Source organism: Anguilla rostrata, chromosome 8 (assembly GCF_018555375.3).
Source record: "Anguilla rostrata isolate EN2019 chromosome 8, ASM1855537v3, whole genome shotgun sequence".
NCBI lineage: Eukaryota > Metazoa > Chordata > Actinopteri > Anguilliformes > Anguillidae > Anguilla > Anguilla rostrata.
Genome location: NC_057940.1, coordinates 38,289,261 through 38,304,003, shown reverse-complemented (window position 1 = coordinate 38,304,003; position 14,743 = coordinate 38,289,261). Strand labels below are relative to the sequence as shown.

The window sequence follows — 14,743 nt, the reverse complement described above, 5'->3', positions numbered from 1 at the left end:
GTTCGTCTCTGTCTCTGTCTCTCTTGTTCTTTCTATGTCTGTCTCTGTCTCTCATTCTTTCCGTGTCTCTCTCTCTCTGTCTCTCCCATTCTGTCTATCTCCGGCACGAGCTCATGGAGAGCAGGAGTGGCAGGCTGGGTCACAGGGCCCTAGTGATGGGAACTCTGTCGCCGCTCCCCAACGCCTGCCATTAACCCCCGGGAAGCTCACGCAGCCGGAGACCGTCAGCCCAAATTCCCGCAGATGCAAAGCACCATGGGACACAGCTGTAAACTGAACGTGGAGCCAACGGGCGGTTCCTAACGCCTGACCCGGCAGCGAGCGTAACATCGGCCTGGCTCATCTCGACAGTACGCTCAGTCAGGGTGCAGACGTGACCCTGTCTACAAATGAGGTTTTGGCGGTGAAGGTCGCGTAGCGCTTCTGTCAGCTATGAGTCTGGGCTCCCCACAGGAGTCAGCTCTGAGGGGGGGGGGGGAGCACAGTCTGCAAGCCACTGAGGCTTGCAGACTGTGGTCGTTCATTCCATTCTCTGACGAAGGCATCTTTTGGCAAAACGTCGGTTAAATAAACACAGCAAGCAGGACTTTCTGAGTTTTCAAACTTTTTAAAGTTTTCAGGACTTTCATTGTTGTTTTTAGGGCTTGTTATGGGTTGAATGAACTCTATATTCAGAAGTTTTATTTTGGTTATTGGCTAAGCATAGTTATAACTTTCAGTAGTGCTTTACTGATTTTAATATACATGCACTGAGCTGGGAATTGGTCATCCAGGTCCACTATTGCTCATAAATCAAGTGAATTATGTTCTCTCATGCTGTCAGGTGCTCTGGTTAAGACTGTAATACCAAATGAATGCGATTTAATGTAATGCAATATAAGGTAATAACAAAAATACTCATAAAAACATATTTGCATAGCATCAGAATAGCATAATTGATCGCAGTAAGAATGATCATTAGCACCATTATCATCGTCATCTTCATATTCATGTTCAGTCACAAGAAATGGATTCCAGGGCTCTTCCCCTTTTTGACACCTTGTCAATCACAGACAGCTCCGCCCCATACCCTGTCAGTCAGACACCCCCTCTCCTCACTCACACCCTTTCATTCCCTTTCCTGTCAGTGAAGAGCGATTCTTCGCCTTTAATTCGTTGTTAACGGCAGCGTGTTTATACAGTTGCGACCTGGCACAAGCCAAACAGTTATCCGCTGTATTTTTCCACCGCATGCTTCTTTTATATAACCATAGGGGCAGCGCACTGAGAGATCATTTTGTTACTGTGCCTAAAAAGGAATGTCCATTCAAGGCTCTTCAGGGAACACCTTTTCCAAAAAAAAATTAAAAAATAAACACTCTTCTATTGGCATGACTAGGATAATTCAAGTGTAAAATACAACACCATCTGAGTCAGTCTGCACTGATGTCACACTACCTCATATCACTTTCTGTTTTTGTCTGTTGTACTCAAACAAACCCACAAGGTTCAACAGCCGACGCATTCTAAAAATACCTTACTCCCTCACTTCTGAGCATGTAAGGGACCGGGGATGAATCACGCGTAAGAAAATAACCACCATAGTACACGTACCGTATGTAAGACATTCTTCCAGCTGAATAAATAAACAGCCTATTTGAGTGTGTTTGTGTGTGTATGCGTGGGGGCGAGAATGGATGGATGTAGGTGTGTGGTTGTGTGCGTGTGTGCGTGTGTGCGTGCGTGCGTGCGTACGCGCGTGCGCCCCTCTGTGTGACTATGATAAAGCAGTGTGTGTCGACTGGGTGTGTATTTGCATAAAGCTCGAGTTGCCAGTTTCACCGTGGAGTCAGCGTTCAGGTCCTCTGCCTTAAGCTCAATAACATCAATGGCCCGCCTAGCCTCTGGATCACTGGGTTCATCCTCTGTGAGGAATTGGATTTAGGGAACTGGATTGGCTACCAAAGGGCTGTCAGTTTGAATCACAGGTGTTGCTGAAGCAACAGCCGGATCTGTTGCTAAGCGTTACACAAATATATTCTACAAATTTACTCAGTATTCACATACTGGAGTGGCTTTGCTTCTCCTAATCCCCCCATAAAATCTCCATTTTGAAGTAAAGTAAGCCTTAAATGGCCATAAGCACAGTACTCACCAAAATACACCAAAATGGCATTTTAGGATCCATGACAAACATTACTTGGTCAGTACCAAGAATATTATTGTCAGCTTCACAGAATTAGATGCTCTTTAGCGTCCTCAGTAAACAAGCCACATAAACTGAATTGTTCCAGTAAAAGTTTCCATCTGTTTAAATGGATAATGTGCAACAATGTGTGAAATGTAAACCGTTTAAGTCGTGCTGGAAAAGGGACATGTGCTAAGCAAATAAACAGAATAATCGACCGCTGTTGCGACATCACGTTCATGCAGAAATACTGACATCCGTCTGGACCAAAACCAGGCAGCCCATCTTTCAAACAATGGGGGACATGTCTAATCCTATACCCTATTCTCTTCCAGCTTAAAATTAAATGATGACTTGTTGGCCACCATTCCAGCTCCATTTAAAATCATCCTTAAAAAACATGCTCCTAACAATGAAGTTTGATGGGGGAAAGTGAGAGGGCAGCCTGCTGTTGTTCGAGTTACATGTTAGCCACACGGCATCTGAGAGCGCACACGCACGAGAGAGCAAAAACCGAGAAAAAGCACCGCCCTTTAAAACAGAACTCAAATGCAGGCTAAAGGCACAACGGGCGTACTCACAAAACCGCTAAACCCAACAGGAAACCAGCCAGCATCGTTTAGCGATGCACAAAAATGTATACTGGGAGGGTTGCTGGTCAATTTTGGCATTTTCAGATACAGAAGGCAACGCTGTTTTAAATGTTCTTATTCGGCCTGCCCGAGTGTTAGCAAAGGAGCCTCGACTGGGCTCTTAAGCCACCGATGTAATTTAGGGATTATGCTCGCGCTGGGCTCCTCCTGGGAGGGGCAGGGTGGGTTTAGAAAGGCCAGGATTCGGGTCACTGCTGTAACGCCTTCTCCCACCAGCCGGCTGTCATTGTTGAAAGGCGTGCCTCCATTTTGCCTGACGCTCGCTCTCCAGTAGTACGACGTGATGAGGAAAATAATGGGAGCTATTGGTCGAAAAAAAAAAAACCTTTGCCTTAATCACCTGCTGCTAAAGCGATACTTGTTATCGCTGATAAACACGGGTCATTTTTGATCTTACCCAGGCTAAAGCGAGGAAAAATTTTGAAGGAAAAACCCACTGCAGATCTTCATGATAATTGGTCATATAAAGCACTGAGCAGTGTGCGCACCTGCACTCCTGTGGTTATATGGGCATTGTTAAACAGACAACCTCAGTTAGTAAGATGGAATCATTTTTTAAGAAATGCTCATTTTAAAAGAGATGAAAAATAATGACTATGAGAACCTATTACTGCTGAGTTGTATGCACACGCTCCCTAGTCCCCCTGTCAAAACTGCCATTCAAATGGACTGGGGACCCTGTGGTTTCAACCGTTACTCCAGTACAATGAAATCAAGAGGGGTTCTTTGTTGGTTTCTACCCACCATAAACATACTGTATGTATGCTGACAATGAAAAATGGATGTGAACAACTCCCAGCATCACAAAAAATTGCCCCGCCCCCTGCAGAGTCCAGGCTGCTAAGCTTTTCCAGCAACATCATTTGAACAATTTTTCAACAAATTATTTTTAAGGAATTATCCCACCCTCTATGCACGTTTTCTTTGACAAGCGACAGGTTGCAAGGAGAGCAGGGGTTATGACAGGAAAGAGAAGGTTTGTCAGAAACGAGGTTATCAGAGCTGAGTTATGACAGGAAAGAAGAGGTCAGTAGAGATCACTGCACAAAGTGTGGGGAATCGAACCCCAGGCCACGCGGGGGTATTAGTACATGAATTGACAGTCGGTCGGTCCCCGGTGTCCTGCACGTTAATTTTTTACTTAACACCAGAGAGAATTGAAAAAGAATTGAAACTTTACAACATTTTCCACCACACGCCACTCTTTCTCTTTCTACACAAAGGGCAGTCCCAGAGGCAATAACTGGTGTGCAGTCCCCTGGATTCTGAACTTGCCTGTGTAAAGTGGTGACACATAGTGGAAGCTTTGGTAGCTTCTTCTTCATATTGCTATGGGACTCGAAGGCCTTTTTGGAGAACAGAGGTCGGCATTGTGGTTCTGCAGTCATTACTGAGCTTGTGGCCGATGCCTTTCTGTCAGGACTGGCATAGCAATGCAACTACATCAGCGCAATGCCCGCCAGGCATCAGTGGCCTTTCCAGAACTATCCTGAACTGCTCGACTCATTTCACTTCTTATCAACCACTCATTAGGCAGTATGTTAGAGAAAGCCTTACATTTTAACAAACGCCGTTCTTGTAGAGTTTGCGGAGTAATGAATCAAATCAAACAGCACCGTGAGAGGTTTGGTATTGCACTCACTGTAAGGAGGGAGGCGGTGCCCAAACACACAGGGAAAAAAAGGCGGTCCGTGAAAATGTTAGCAAGGAGTGCTGACAGGGCCCTTAAGCCAACCGCGTCACTTAGCAACTATAACGGGAGTGCGCAGTGGTGGCTTACTCACGGTGTTGGCAGGATGGGTCTAAGTAGGCCAGGATTCCTCGAGTTACCGCTGTATTAGCCTACTTTCGCTTGTCCGTGGGGAACGCGCCCACAATCAGTTCGACGCTCGCTCTCCAGCAGGATTACGTGTACAGCGCTCAACCGTTTGCAATTCTGGGAAACGCTAACGATAAACGTGCTATTGCACATACGCCTGCACAGTCCCAATTGGGCACGTGCCGCAGACAGCATTCCACCATCCACAAAACCCCCCGAGCTCTGCTCGCAAAGCGCGCTCCAAAATGCGACAAGACGCGCGCGATGCTTCGTACTAAGCCGCCGATCTGCGCTGTCTCTGGAGTGAAAGCGCCTTTGCCACAGATTAAGCAAATTTGCCTGCCGGTACTGGCGCCGATGCGCACCCGTGAATCGCCTCGTCGTTTCGATTCGCCATCACGGGGGGAAGAGGCCAGCTGACAGAAGCGGACGTGCGACCTCTCGCAGCGTATAAACGCGGACCTGTCGCAGCCGTTGTCTTTTACAAATCAGCGTGTCGCTAACCTTTCGTCCCGGAATGCGAAATGCTAACTAAGGTGTGTGGCGTTGTTTTTTTTCTTTTTCAATCCGAGAAATATAATTGCAAATGGAACAGCGGGGTGTTCCTGTTCCCACAGCGCCGCGTGAATTCATTTACACAGAGTCACCGAGCAGGTGCTCGTACACAGAATGTAAATGAACGCGAGTATGCAAAAAATGTGACACAATTGAAACCGTGTCATGAAACCGCGCTGTAAAAAAAAAACATATTGTCAGGCAATGTGCCGCACAGAGAAGGGGCATTTAATTACTTATGATTAATCTGTGCTCTGAAGACCGGTTTGACAGAACCATCTCTCAGATCAAAGTGGATTGTAAACCGGCGTCCGCCACGTACCGATGACGACACTATGAGGTAATCTGATATTGAGAGAACAAGCCGCTAATTCATTGTGGGTATCCAGCTCTGATTTGCGCTCTACTCTCACGCTCACCACGGCATTGAGGGAGCAGCGTGTACGGTAGGGTCTGTAGCCACATCGGCTGAACGGTTGGCCTAAACTTGTTACTCTGGTCGTGTTCAAACCTTGACTGACACATTAAGCAGCCCAATGCCATACATTTATGTTCAATTCCAAGTTTGATGTATGTCATGTGGATGTACAGGTAGCCCAGATAGCAGACAATTCCATGTCAAATGTGGTTAAGTTTAGACACTGAAGGGTCAGCTATGGCAACGGCAAGTGCACTGTGGGCCAAAAGTGGCACGACTGTAACCAGTTAGATTTAAGGTTAATCATTTGCCAAACATGGCCAAAATGCATATCACACCTGAGACACGGTCTCATCAAGGTTGAGTTTTGGCTGTCGAAGCATGGCCCAGCACTGAGCCATCACTCACTCGCTATCTGGGTAGTACACAAGCAGAAGTTACCATGCAACGGTGTGGCTCATCCATTAATTAAGCAACATCCCAGCATGCACAGGGCCGTGTACAAAAATGATAGCCAGTAATTATGGCTCGCAGGGCTGCAAGAGGAGACCAGCGACTTTGAAGTCTGGTTAACCTGCCTGATGTTTCACAAGCAAGTGTCCACAGTGATGTTGGCATGGAATTCTTAAGGAAATATTTTGCCATTTGCCACACATTTATATGCCAATCTTTTTTATACAGTAAGACACCTGAAAATACATTCCATTTCTGCTTGTCATGTGATGAAAACGTATATGCCTGACAGAGGCCAGGGGCTGCACAGCAAACAAATCACAGCCAATAAAATCGATCTGAGGAAGAACACGCGGAACATTCCGGATGCAATAAAAATTCCAGGTGATAAAAACATCACTTTTGTCTGGCTGCCATTATTTCAGCTGAACCCAGGCTTGTCGCAAAGCCCCATATAAATATCCCACAATGTTTTTATTCACAAGCTTTGCATATTTTCAGAGCTAAAATATGACAAGCTTTTAAAGTAGGCTTTATTCCAAGCATAGTCAGTGCTATCAGCTGGTGTGACGACGACTCTGTGGGTCCATTAAAAGTATCCGCGCAATCGTTAAATGCCTTGGTAATTAAACAAGCCCCACCTCTATTGTGGGGAAAAGAAAGACATTTGGCTTAATGCTACCATATTTAAAACATTAAAGGTAATTACTGGAGAAGTCGCATTAAAGCTCCGCATGCATACCGACAATTAAGCCCAGAGAGTGATCCCGATGTACAGCTTCACTACAGAGACTTTAAAAGTGCTCCTGTAAGTCAGGACCACAACTATCATTACCCCTGTGCGCCTTTTCAATTAAAATCAGGGCACATTTGAATAAAGCCATCCTGCCTCCACCAGGTAATTGAATAATCATTTGGTAATTACAGGCCTGGAGAGAAGGAGAGGATGGAGGGAGGGTAAAAGAGAGGGAGCATTTAGAGAAAGAGAAGAGTGAAAGTTTGTCAGGGGAAGGGGAAGGAAGGACTTCCCTGCAGGGTCACAGATAAAATGTCTTTTTTTTCTGATCTTTTCTAGTCCATTGCATGGGAGCGCTCCAGGAGGTTGAGAGTGAGTTTGAGTCCTGTGGCAGTCTGGTGAGAGGCCAGTCTCTGGCTCCGCACAGCTGTACCGTCTGGCGGATCCGGGCCTGTGCGTCCACGAGATCCGCCGCTCTCCGATCCCAGTTGTCACGGCGGCGTGGCCGGGGGGGGGGGGGAGCAAATCACACACGTGGGGAGGTGAGGCCGAGCGAGCGTTCAACGGGCCGACGCCCTGCTCGCCAGTGCGAACAAAGCCTCCCCGCCGCGGCGTTAGCCCGCCTGACCTTCAAAGCGAGAGGCTGGCTATTCTGAGGCTGGCCCAAGCCTCAGCGCACAATCCGCACCCGTGGCGTCCCCGGCTGAAAAGCAGCCATCTTGGAACGGCGCTAGAACACAAGACGTCTGTTCCCACAAGTCTCTGAGATAATTCCAGAACAAACATGGGTTCCCGTCATCTTTTTTTTGTTTTGTTTTGAAAGCGAAGAAAAGCGAAAGATAAGGAAGAAAAACAGGAAGGGGACACACGAAGAAGAATAAAGAACACACCCGACAATCCAGAGATTGAGGCTTGGCTGCAGGCCTTCAGAGTACCGCTATCCCATAATGCTTCTGAGAGCATAAGACTTTTTTGCCATCTCCCAGATGAGCCTGCAGGCTTAGCAGCCTGCGTATCTCCCCGACCTTCACCTTGTTCCATCAGGCTCGTGGTCACTTATTTTCCTCAGTGAAGAGGTTTTCCATTTTCAAAACAACACTGGGCTGAGATTTCAGTATGAGTATGACTGGCTATTCTCTCCTACCATGGATAGATTTTTTTTGGTTACATAAAACAACGTAATTGCGCATAATTTTTTCCCTTTTTCCTCCCCTCCCGTCAGAATTAAGAGTCATCTGTACACCCTAACCACAATGTAATTTGTTGCTCGTAATTCAGAATGCAATATTATGGCATGCTCACTTATTCGCAGAGAGCATGACAGGACAGAAAGAGAGACAGAAAGAGAGAGACAGAGACAGGAAGGGGCAAGGCAGGAGAGCAGGAGTGCGCGTAGGGCAGTGTACTTCAGACTACGTTGAGTAAGCAGCTGAAACAAAACTCTAAACTCAGAATGAAACTTTACAGTATGAGATCTTCATTCGCTAAACAGAAGTTCATCATCAGCATTTTTTTCGTCATCACTACTGTCATGGTGTTCATATTTTGCCAAAGCACGGTAGGTTTTGGTACTTTTCCACCGCGCCGCCAGCATCACCGGAATCCACCGAATGGTTTGCACAGCGCGTCACTAATGATGACATCACCTCATACTTGTCCTTTGTGCATGCCTTCCCCATTTCGCTTTTCCGAAATTAGAGATGACCGGAATTAGAGATGCCTTTCTCACCAGCTGCAAAGCAGACACCAGTTCATTTGCAACTGACCTGACACAACCTTGAGCAAGCAAACTCAAGCGCAGGTTTTCGATGCGGACTCACATTTGGGAAAAGCTTTCGCAATCAAATGAACCAAATGTAGAGGACAAACAAACTCAGGTTCGGATTTCCAAAGTAACCACGCGTGAAAGCCACCTTGGTCCTGTCGGTTCATTGAGAACTGCTCCATGTCCACTGTAAGGCAGATTCTTATCCTAGATTGAACCAGTCGCGACTTCACCACCTGAACAAGGCTGAACTCCTTCAATTCACAAACCTTGCGAAAAAAAATAAATTCTCTTTGAGACTTTTCTAACACATAAAAACTGAAGGCTGCCACACTGCATTGAATTTGTTGTCACCCTGCTTTTCAGTGTGACACCAAAGCGCTCTTAGCTGTCTCACAACTCCTGCAAGGAAGGAGAGGATTACATATGGGCCTCCAGAATTTCTGTACTCAAAGGAACAGGGCCCATTCTTGCGTGCGTTGTGTGTCTCCGGATTTAAGAGTCTTTCCGGTTTCCTGTGCCAAATAATGACATCCTCTGACATTGTGGGCCAATGGCCATTAGCGAAGAGCGCCTGTGTGCCAATCGGTTATTGGGTTTGTGCCCCACACCGGCAATGCCACAGCAGCCGGAGTGAAGTGAGGACAGATGCCCAGCCTTACCTGAGACTCGGGAGCAAGGCAGGCCTCGGATGCTTGTGGGACTCCGGTTCAGCCGAGGACAAGGTTCCGGTCTGTGTCACAGCCGCCGGCCCGTTCCAGATCCTTCCGCCAGCAGTCTGAGAGGCCCGTATGAGATTTCCGCACTGTCTGTCCACGCCTGTCTGTCTCCGGGCGCTGTCACCATTCCCTGAGGGAGACACACGTACAACTTAAGGGAAAAGGCAGCGCGTCAGGACTACAAAGCAAAGACCGTTCACAAACCATTCCAGCCCACCTGTTACAGCAGTTAACCACAGTCAGATGATATTATGATCAGCCCAAATCATAGTATATTCTGTAGAATTATATGCAGTGTAGTGGAAATAACATAGAGATTCAAAATACAGCCATTTTAATTCACCTCACCCAAGGGCCACTGGTTAACAAAAAATTACATGCATGTGAATGTGTGTGTGCGTGTGTGTGTGTGTGTGTGTGAGAGAGAGTTTTGTACAGCTGATAAGCCTATGAAATGTATAGACTTCAAACAACAAGCTCTCTCACAAAATGCCAACTGCACGCTGAAGAAACTGAGTTGTTTCTTTTTCCCATGATCTTGGGAGTCTTTGGTTGCTCTCTGTGGTCTCCATGAAACATTAAGCTATCAGGGTTAGTGATCGATCCACAGTCCAGCACTACACCACAGGTCCTTAAGGCACAGGGGATCTCTCTCCCGTTTATGTACAGCCTGCATTCCGGCATCGTAAACGGAGAAGAACGCATCATTAGTCAACACTGCACACAAGAACTGCTCGCCCTACACTTTCTCAGGGGAGAGTACATTCAAAAAACAAACACTGGCCACTATTTATAGATACCCGTTGGCATGGCAACCTCTCTGTTTGAGTCTGAACGTATTTCTGGTTTGGCAAAATGAAAAGGGTTGCATTTCCTTGAGGAAGACGTAGCGATTTGTGAGCACAGTAGCCTACGGTTTTTTGGACTTTCTTTCCCCCATTTTCGATAAACACTAGAAGAGTGTTCACTAATGTCTGACACTTTACTTTCTCAGAAAGATTTCTGTCTGATTTTTTTCTCCTTATTAGTTGTTTACATGCATGTATGTTTGTTGTACTAATGGTTTTAATTGAATGAAGTGAGCATGTGACTACCAAACTGAAAGGCACTGAGTAAATGCTATCCATGTTGGCTTTCCCTGCGTAACTCTCCGAGCAATGGAAGTGTGGGTAAGGGGGCGGAGCAATGTGACAGACAGTTCTGGGCTCCGTTCTCTGATGTTCAGGAATGCATTCTGTGACACGGGAGGACCCCAAACACCACTGGCCACAGCAGTCTATCCTGGACATATTTGGACATATTCCTTGTTCATTTTTATCCAGTTCTTTTGTGAAATTCTGAAAAGCCAAGCAAGTAGCATGACTATTATACAAACAGTTTCCAAGAGAAGCCACTGTTCATTTCTTAAAGCATTTAAAAATTAGCCCTATGTTTATAGAACCAATAATACTATATCTGTTTTTTTATTTATTTGTACATAAATGTAACACCGTTATTTGTAACTTAAAACTTATGGCTGAGGAACATAACAAGTATTTAAATATAAGCACAGGCAGAAAAAAAAAGTTCAGTACAACTGTGGTCGATTTTCAAAGTGGTTCTCCCTTTGAGTAACCAAACACACACACGCACTCACGCACACTCATTTACGCTGACTCAGCAATAGAGCATGCAAGTTTCAGTTCCGCACCACTGGTGAACAGGAAACAGGGCATTGCTGTTAACCCTTCGCCTCCTCCACACTTACCAGTAAAAGCTGCCCGTTCCCTTACAAAAAAAATCTTTAATTTCCAACCAGATCATTTACACTGTGAAGATGTCTTCTATATCAAGGAAGGTCCAAAAACCAAGTATCAAGGCTTGTTTTGCAGTAAAACTGTACTTTGTCATTGCAAAACGTAGCTAGGGCTAATGCTTAAACTAAATAAACAAGAAACCTATTGCATATATATTTAGCTTGTAATAAATTTGGTGCATGCTAGAATGAGAGTAATGGGTGGCCAGGGCTTGATTCAAGATTGGAGAAATGACAGTTTGGTGAGGATTGCTAGTACACACCACTGCAATCATTCCACAAGGCTCTACTCTGCAATGCCAATCAAGCTGGCAGAATGTGATCGTTTCCAAGAAAAGCAACATCAAAGTTTGCCAATCACAGTTTAATTAGAGTTGCAAGATGGCTGACAGACTCTATGAGAACTGAGGTTCAAGGGCAAGAGCGATGTCAACCGCACCGGCCTACAAAATAGTGACACTGTGGCCAAACCCATGCTTGACGTGCTACAAAATGCCCACAATTGGCAGTCCAATCTGTCAGTACTTTTGTTTCTGAACATAATGGCTAAACTAACTGGAATCTAGTTATTCTGGGAACCCATCCGGTTGTAAATAGTTACACGGGCCCTTAGAGAAGGGGATTTTTCTTTGAATGAGGCAATCTCCTGAGGCTCAGCAGCAACAGAGGAACACAGGGTTGTTCCCTTTTTCCTTCCTTATTAAGAAGAAGGGACACGGTTGATGGCTGGGCGGGGCTACGAGTCTGACCCATGGCCTCCTGGATGCCCTGCCAGGCTTCCTCTCACAACCTCCCCATTTCAAAGAGCTTTATCTCACCATGGACCAGGTCCAACCCAAACAGCATCACAACCCCGAGGAAGGCTCTGTTTCAGATCTGCTCTGGTTTTCGGTGCCTTTTGTTTTACCCAGAGCTTTCCCCAGTCTTATTCTCACATAGCCAGGCCAAATGGAAGTGCCTCCTTTGGCTTTACATGTTCTCCTGCTCATACTTGGTTCGGAGACCTCCGGGGAAAACTAAGCTGCTGCAGGAAGTGATGTTGGTGGGCCAGTAAGGGGCTATCTTTTGATCTTTTGACCCTATGGTCAAAGAAAACCCCAGTGTCCCAGTGCCGTGATGGGGACACTGTGCTGTTGGAGACACTGTCTCTCAGATGAGATGATAAACTGATAAACTGGTCTTTAAAGATCCCATAGCACTCATCGTGAAGAGTAGGGCAGTTGCCTGGTGTCCTGGCCAAATTCCCAACCTGGTTTTCACAACCTGCCACATATTTATCCCACAGTTTAACTAGCCAAAAATCATTCTCTCCCTCTCCACCTCAGCATACGTGTGGTGAGAGTACTGGCCCAAAATGGCTGCCATGTATCACCCAGGTGGGTGCTACACATTGGTGGTGGCTGGAGTTTCCACCTCATCACTGTAAAATGTGCATGAAGCTAGCAGAAAAGTGCTATATGAATGCAGTGAATTATTATTTTTATTAATAAGGTTTTCATCCTGACCTTCATAATAATATACAGTTATATCCCAGCAAGCAATAAGCCTATATTGCTAAAATGGAGGGGTGCTTTCAATTAATGCAACAAGTGATTTTGTGTAAAGAATAGGTATTAATACACTGTAAGCATGTTTTGTTAACATAACAGAAAAAGAACTCCTCTGCTCATAAACATAATACCAGTGAACAAAGCCAAGCTTGTTTTTAATACACCTTTTTAACCAAATAGAGTGAAACAATAGCCGCATTAAATTTTTATGAAAGAAAATTTCTCGCACAAAAAGTACAATGCCATGCTGCATATGAACATGGGCCAAATGTATCACCCACATGAAGGCACAGTTGACTCAACAGAAAAATAATATGAACTAATCCTACGTATATTTTTTTATGTTGACCATATTTTAATGTTAAAATTAAAATATGTTACATTACTACAAATACACAAATAATTAAGTTGCTATATAAGAAATCATGATTGTAATAATACTTTGGATTTCATGTTACCCAAACTGTAGATGCTAATCAGATGAATAATAGAAACATTTCACTTTTCTCTCACTTTTTACTGTTCTCAAGTATGCTAATTTTTCTGGCATATTCCGGCGTCCCAGCCAGAACCACACACTGTCCATGCAGTGCCGTACATTCATATCAGGAGAACAGTAACAAAGTGTGCTCTAATTGCTCATGCATCACAGAGGTGTGTGGGAGCGGCCCTAAGAGACGGAGGTTTCCGGAGGGCTCCTGTCTGCGAGCCGGCAGCCGGAGCCCCGGTCCTGTGCCGCCGCAGACAGCTGTGTTTACGTTACTGTGGGAAAGCAGAGCTTTTTCGCCGCTCACTCTGTCCCTGAAACTCCGCTTCGTGGAATCCGCGGAGCAAAGTCTGCGCTTTCCGAGGGCCCTGGCAGACGGGCGTCTGGCCTCCACGCCGGGGACGATCGCGCTTACGCAACGCCGAACGCCAGCTCCTGCCCGACAGTCTCAAAGGTCGCCTCTCCACTTACCAATGATGCCTCGTTACCAAGTTACCTTTACCTTAGCCAGACCGAGGAAGGCCAGAGGATGAAGGCTGTTCACTTCCCAGCTTTGTAAAATGCAGCACATATATGATGTAGTAAAATGCAGCACATATATGATGTAATAAAATGCAGCACATATATGATGTAGTAAAATGCAGCACATATACGATGTAGTAAAATGCAGCACATATATGATGTAGTAAAATGTAGCACATATACGATGTAGTAAAATGTAGCACATATACGATGTAGTAAAATGTAGCACATATATGATGTAGTAAAATGTAGCACATATACGATGTAGTAAAATGTAGCACATATACGATGTAGTAAAAAGTAGCACATATACGATGTAGTAAAATGTAGCACATATACAATGTAGTAAAAAGTAGCACATATATGATGTAGTAAAATGTAGCACATATACGATGTAGTAAAATGTAGCACATATACGATGTAGTAAAATGTAGCACATATACGATGTAGTAAAAAGTAGCACATATACGATGTAGTAAAATGTAGTACATATATGATGTAGTAAAATGTAGCACATATTTGATCTAGGAAAATGTAGTACATATGCCAGACATTTCTGTACAGCCTGCGACTGATGAATTTAAGTGCCTCACTAGCCAGTCACGTTTCATCTTATTAAAATCTTGCCACAAGATTGAAGTTGTTTTATTTTTACAACACATTTTGTAATATGGCCTTGACACCAGTGTCGAAACTCAACCTTAACAACCAAGAGCGCCAGTGAAACTCCACTACAAACTTGATAGCAATAACATCACCACTATACCTGACATGAGCACTGACACTCCATCACATTGCAGTGTGGGTGAACAGTGGAGTGTCTGTCCTGATGTCAAGTATCAGTATAATTTGAATGGCACTCGCCACGTCCAGTGTTAAAAACAGTAACTTCAGTGTTAATTGGGAAATTAGACAGGCAGTTCCCTATCATTGCATTTTTGATAATTCCGTATTCTGCCTTATTAGCATGGTCAATAGCTGATCCTGTTTTAAACCCATTGCCCCTGTTTAATCCCAGTTACTTTAATTGCCCCTGTTGCCCCTGTTTAATCACAGTGACTTTAATTGTCTGAATTGCCCCCTGCCCCAGGTGCATACTGTGGT

General features: G+C 45.1%; 1 protein-coding gene across 4 annotated transcripts in view; it reads right to left on the bottom strand.

The window, feature by feature from the left end:
* The window catches only part of atxn1a (ataxin 1a), a 91,562-nt gene that overhangs the window by 60,535 nt on the left and 16,284 nt on the right, over positions 1 to 14,743 (bottom strand). For all 4 annotated transcript variants that reach the window (XR_010332009.1, XM_064348181.1, XM_064348180.1 and 1 more), the window contains one exon: positions 9,229 to 9,415. The gene's annotated coding sequence lies outside the window, so the exon portion shown is untranslated. The remainder of the gene's footprint in view (positions 1 to 9,228; positions 9,416 to 14,743) is intronic.